Source organism: Giraffa tippelskirchi, chromosome 6, assembly GCF_054371585.1.
Source record: "Giraffa tippelskirchi isolate mGirTip1 chromosome 6, T2T-mGirTip1v1.2.pri, whole genome shotgun sequence".
Lineage (NCBI taxonomy): Eukaryota > Metazoa > Chordata > Mammalia > Artiodactyla > Giraffidae > Giraffa > Giraffa tippelskirchi.
The window spans coordinates 79,049,616-79,056,449 of record NC_137280.1 but is presented as its reverse complement, the minus strand read 5'-3'; positions in this window follow the sequence as shown (position 1 = coordinate 79,056,449).

Below are 6,834 nucleotides of genomic sequence, written 5' to 3'. Positions count from 1 at the left end.
ATGAAGGTGAAAGAGGAGAGTGAAAAAGATGGCCTAAAGCTCAACATTCAAAAAACTAAGATCATGTTATCCAGTCCCATCATTTCATGGCAAATAGATGGGGAAACAATGGAGACAGTGACAGACTTCACTTTCTTGGACTCCAAAATCACTGTGGTAGGTGAGTGGAACCATGAAATTGAAAAAAAAAAAAGATTGCTCCTTGGAAGAAAAGCTATGGCCAACCTAGACAACATATTATAAAGCAGAGATATTACTTTGAAGACAAATGTACATCCAGCCAAAGCCATGGTTTTTCCAGAAGTCATGTATGGAGGTGAGAGTTGGACCATAACGAAAGCTGAGCACCAAAGAATTGATGCTTTTGAACTGTGGGGTTGGAGAAGACTCTTGAGAGTCCCTTGTACTGCAAGGAGATCAAACCAGTCAGTCTTAAAGGAAGTCAACCTTGAATATCCATTGGAAGGCCTGGTGATGAAGCTGAAGCTCCAATACTTTGGACACCTGATGTGAATACCTGACTCATTGGAAAAGACCCTGATGTTGGGGAAAATAGAAGGCAGAAGAAGGGGACAACAGAGGAAGAGATGTTTAGATGGCATCACCAACTCAATGGATATGAGTTTGAGCAAGCTCTGGAAGATGGTGATGGACAGGGAAGCCTGGTGTGCTGCAGTCCATGGGATCACAAACAGTTGGACACGATCGAGCAACTGAACAATAAATATGTAAAATATGATTTATCTTTGCCTTTCCATTGATTCATGGCTCATTCCTTTCTATTGCTGAGCAGTATCCCATTGCATGCATATGGGAGGAAAACCAATTTTTCCTCTACTCTTGTAGGTTATTAGTTGAGACTTCTCCTGTAAAAAAAAAAAAAAAACAAAGAAAAACAAACAATAAAAAACAGATTACCAGGAGAAAAAACAGTTTAATAACATGTATACCTCCTATATATAGAAGAGTTACCCAGAAAAACTGAATCACTCCCCAAAGTGTCCAAAGCCATCACCTCAAATACCATTTTAGGATACAAACAAAAGAAAGACCTTGGGGAGAAAGAAAAAAAAAAAAAGAAAGACCTTGGGGAATGGGGGAAGTCAGTTTTGGCCGGTCATCATGCAAAACACAGAAAAGAAGTGTACAACTCTTTGCAGATTGAAATCAGAACTCCTCCACCATCAAATCTCTATGTGAGATTTAATCATCCTTCTATTTCTGGTGCAAAGAAGGACAGCCCTTAAATATGGAGATTTCTCTATTGTAAAAGTCCATCACAAAAGGACAACCTCTGCTCAGTTTTCTGAGCAGAAATTCTGAGATTCTTTTTCTTTTTTTGTGAAATAATCCTCAGACTGAAATAACCTTTATATCAGAGAGGTATATTTTGGGGTAGCATATTCTACTTGCCTTGACATGGATGTAACCCAATTTGCTTATACATTCATCTTTTGAAGGATATACTGATTTCTTCAAGTTTTTAGCTATTATGGATAGTGTTGTTGTGCATAATTGCGTCTCTGCTTGAATTTGGAGATAGATTTGCAAAGCAGTTGACTAAATACAGAAAGCATGATTGTTGGACCCCAAGGTGAGACTTTTTAGCTTTGAAAAAACTGCCCAACTGTCTTACAAAGTGGCTGTACATGCATCCTACCAGCAGTGAGGAAAAGTTCCTATTGTTCTTCACCCTCTAGCAGTTGATATTTTCATATATATGGAGTTTAGCAGCCCAAACTGGTGTGGTGTGATATCTCATGATTTTAATCTGTAATTCCCTAGTAGTATTGAAGAGGGAATTCATAGGGCCTGGACTCCATCTTAGGCCTGTTCATGCTGATCATGCTTGGCCACCTCTCCAATGGACTCTAAACTCTGTGCTTAGTGCCTATGAAAACGACAATAAAATGATAAGACCCCGTCCGGACAGGGGAACCTTGAAGATCATATCCAGGTTACTCATCGCCTAAGAGAAAACATACACTAATCAACCCTGTCTCTGGACAGGCCATAAATTTTTCTGTACCTATCGGAGTGTAACCTCGGGCTTATTGATTATTGGCCAATTGTTTAACTGTTTGAACACATAACACATGAATGATGGGATTATTGTGATTGTATTTACCCTTCCTTTGTTTATGTAAGTCTCAAGGAATTTGGGGTGGGTGAGTTCAGACACATACACACGGGGTATAAAAGATTTTCGCAAATGCTGGGCGGGGTCCTTGGCTAAGAGAAGACTCTGCCTTGGGCCCGCCGGTGTAATAAACTGCACTCCACTATCTGCATTGTCCTTCTGAGTGAGTTTGTTTCCCAGAACTCATGGCTACAACAGTATTATATTTTGTATATTTTTTGTGTGATATTTGTAAGGCGAGTGGAGAGAAAAAGAAGCAAGCTGGGCAGTCTGACAAGAAAAGGGAAATTTATTAGAGGGAAAAGAGGGTGACTGGCTCTTAAGGAGAACCAGCGTCCTCCCTTTCTGAAAGGGTCCTTCTTATACCCCACCAAAGAGATATTCTCTGAAGTGATGGTCACATAGCCAGAGGTCTGGAATCTGGTGGTCTCGCACCTTTGAGAAGATAGGTGCCAGTGAGAAAACAGCATGCCACTTGGGCAATTTGGTCAGTCTCACGGATCACTGTGATTCTATTCTTTGTTTTCGAGGTCAACATAATGAGCCATCTTATCAAGGAGACTCCATGTGGGCCCTATCATTCCAGTCTTTTTGATTTAGGATAAGGACAGAAGGTCAATCTTCTGTAATGGCTTCCTGTGGGACAGGGGCATCGTGGGGGTGAGATAAGAAAAGGCTGAAATGTGGGTCAAGGGAATTTGTGTGGGGTCAAAGTTTTGGATAATCTGAGTGAGTTAGAAGTAGCTCGTGGGTAGTTCAGTTGGTGAAGGCTTGTAAGCGGTCCTGAAGAAATTTTGAAAAAAGATGCATTAAACATGGACTGAAAGTTAGAAATGGGGAGTGCCAATCCTCTGGGTGAGGAGATGGATAAGCAAATCCATCAGGGTTTGGCCAGGTACTGGCTAGGGTCGGGTTTGAGGTATTGAATAAACAATGGGTCAGATTTAAAGTTCTGAACAGGTAGGCAAGTTTTGGGACAGGGTATTAATGTGAAGTTTGGACCGTGAAAGAAGAGAGAGTAAGAGTAAAATCATGATGTGATGTCTCATGTCTAAGGGGAGAAAATGATAAGAATCCAGGTGTAGAAATAAATTTGGGTTGGTGTGAACTCTATGAAATCTCCCTGGAGCCAAAGATCGGTTATAAAGTCAAGGAGTAAGGGGAGATCAGTAACAATGGTGTTTCCAGGAAAAGTAAGGGCTTTTGTGAAGGAAAGTAGATAATGAATTCATCTAGGCTGATCACAGTAAGAGGCGGGCCACGCCCCAAAAAACAAGAACTGTGGAGAAGTAGGTAAAACAGAGGGAAAGTTTTTGAATGATAGTCCACACTCCTATTGTGAATAGGGTAAGTAGGGGAAATCCCGGTTGTTTTTGGCTGTTCCGATTCTTGTAGAATTTGATCCAGTCGAAGCCTGGTGGGTCCCAGAACAGTGCTGGTGTAGCGAGGATTGTCTGAGTGGGGAATGTTTCTTGGCAGAGATGGAGAGTCTCCTGGGGCCTGCTTGAATCTAGAGATATGAAACCAAGAGGAATGACCTGCCAGTTTAGCAGCTGTTGGTGTGGTTAGAATGACCTCAAATGGACCGGGCCATCTAGGCTGGAGATCCTTATGATGTAAGGTTTCAAGCAGGGCCTGATCCCCAGGTATGAGGGTTAAGTCAGCTGAATTCATTTGATGAGGCTTCGGGAGTTAGAGATCTGCATGTTCTCTCTTGAAGTGTCTTAAGGTTAAGGGTAGGAAGATAATCTCCCAGCAAGGGGCTGGCAGTAGGGAACTGACCTAAGAGAAAAGGGCATCCATATGTTATAGCCAAGCGTTCCAGGAAACAAACCCACTCAGAAGGACAGTGTGAATAGTAGAGTGCAGTTTATCACACCGGCAGGCCCGAGGCAGTTTCCTCTTTAGGGACCCTGACCGACTTTTGTGACAACCTTATATACCTTAAGTATACGTGCCCTAACCCACATCCCCATATTTCTCAAGTTAGCTAAGGAAAACATTAGAAGGAGATACAATCAGGTTATAGTCAAGATTCACAATCTAAAGGTCAACTAGTCACAGTGCAGCCTACACCAATGAGTATTACTAGATTACAGAAGGTGACTGATTACACAGTAAACTATTCTTCTTGGCTCCAGGGAGTCTAGGTGTGAAATTAGTCTGGTCCACTTGTCTGGTAGGGAGGCTCATTTGGTCATTCTAATATGTCGTTTCCATGACTACCAGATCTATGGTCTTAAAGTTCGCTGAGAGTTCAAAATGGAATTTCCTTTCTTTCAAAATGGAGCCAGTTTAGTCATAGCAGCCTGCTCTCTTCCTCCTTCATTACCCCCACTTGATTCTCTCAACTTCCAGTGTGAGCACCGCCCATTGGGATGTATTGTACTTTAGGCCTTTTGTCATATACTTGGGTGAATGAGGTTAGTCTTAATGAAACAAAGTTGACAATACATTGGAGAATACAAGGCCCACATAACAAAATTAACAGAACAACTATCACAATGGTTGATATAGTTTTCCACTAATCACCCTTTATCCAGGACAAAACAGAAATCCAAAAGGAAGATCATTATCAGAAATAGCTTTTACTTGGCTTTTCATATCACCTAAAGCAGCAGATACATTGCCAGATAAATCAGGAATATATACACAACAGCCAACCTTAATTATAGCACAGGTCCCTCCTTGAGTGGCTGTAAGTTAGTCTAAAGCCATCCAATTCTGAATTACTGCCTTTCTCATTTGTATTTGCTCAGTATTTAATGCTTGAATTGCCCTCAGGCTATCGTTTAGGGCTTTCTGGGTGAAATTAGTGAGGGCCTCAACCCTAATCATTTTATCTGTGGTGTCCAACAAAGGAACAAATATAGCAGCCAAATAATCATACCAATGGAAAACTGACTGTGACCATCTGGCCTGTAGTTAGGACAAATTTAAGGGCTCTTGCATTGTTGGCCTGACGTTTCCATGAGCAAAGGCCAGACCTAAAGTACATCTTCCTACCCATCCTGGGGGTAGCCATGGCCACAGACTGGTCCCATATAGCCAGTGGGTGCTGTTAAGGGCAATCCACCTGATTCCAGGGTTGAATTTCCAGTCTGTCTCAGGCCACTGGGGGGTTTGATTGGGGTCATAAGTAACTTTATAAGTTTTATAACACTGTTCTGTGCATAGAAAGCCCATTGGTTTCAAGCCCTTTTTGTCTATCATCTGGTTATTATATCCAATAGTGTGTATATCTTGCTCCCAGCAAATGTCAGCTATCATAACAAGCTGTCCCTTTTCTGGAGTAACTCACATGTAATCATCCCATATTTGGTAGACTTGGTCAAAATATCTATTAGCTTTTGATTGTTTGGAGTTACTGGTTGTCACGTAATATTGATAAGCATTTTCTGAGCTAAGAGTATAATTAAAACGAATCTTATGGTTTTCTGCCAGACTATCAGCCTTTCTATCACACCAGTGGTTGGTGACTGTTGTAATTACAGTTTCTGCACTCGGTTTTTGTGGCTTTGTATGAAGCAGGAAGTCACATAAACTGGGCATGTCACACCTCCGTAGGGATGACACTTGCCATGGGAGTCCATCCATGATGGGCCTGGGCATAGCTCCACGCAGCCAGCAATTAGATTTCTTATGGAAGTCGGCATAGGAATGTGCCCATGAAATGAAAACGTTATCTTGTGCTGAAACTATGGCTACACCCAGGATAATACTGACAAGCCCGGGTAGTAGAAGTTGATTGTAGAGCTTCATTTCTTCTTCTTCTTTTTAAAGATGATCTTGGTTTCAGGAGGATCAGCATGGTCCTTCTGCGTAGTCCACTCGGCATCCTCTGGGTCTGCATTGGTATGCCTTCTTCACCCTCATGTGGTGGATCCAGGGAGTGACACCTGCAATTTTAACTGCCATAGGTGTGGCTAAAACAACAGTATAAGGCCCTTTCCAATGTCAGGCCAAGGAATTGTGTTTCCAGTCCTTGACCCACACCTGATCACTGAGCACAAATTCATGAATCTGTTCCCCAAGGGGGAATGATACTCTTTCTTGTACAAACTTAGTTACCTGATTTATTCCCTTACCTAATTGCTCCATCTGCTGTGAAATCTCTTCCCCTTATTTGTGGTAAATCTGCTAACACCTGCCTCACTACAGGAGGCGGTCTCCCATAGAAAATTTCATAAGGAGAATAACCGTGGGAATGTGGGGTTACCCTTAATATGAGTAAGTCTGCTGGAAGCAAGTCCATCCATGAACAGTCAGTCTCTACGATCCATTTTGAAAGTTTCTCTTCAAGAGTTCGGTTGGTTCTTTCCACCATTCCAGACCTCTGGGGCCTATATGCTGTATGTAATTTCCACTTGATATTTAGACCTTTACATATCTGTTAAATTAAGTCGGCTACAAAGGCAGGGCCGTTGTCTGATCCTATACTGGTTGGAAACCCAAATGTGGGAATTATTTCTCGAATCAAACAGTGAGCTACTTCATTTGTTTTTTCAGATCGGGTGGGGAAGGCCTCTGCCCAACCGAAGAAGGTACCTACTATACTAGTAAGTAATGATAACAGGTGGCTGCCTTTGCTTCCCCGAAGGATGCTCGCTTTCTCCACATCCTGCAAACTCCACGTTCCAGCCTGCTGGAAAAGCGCTTCTTGGAGGTCATTTTTCAGGGGAAATTTCCCTTGG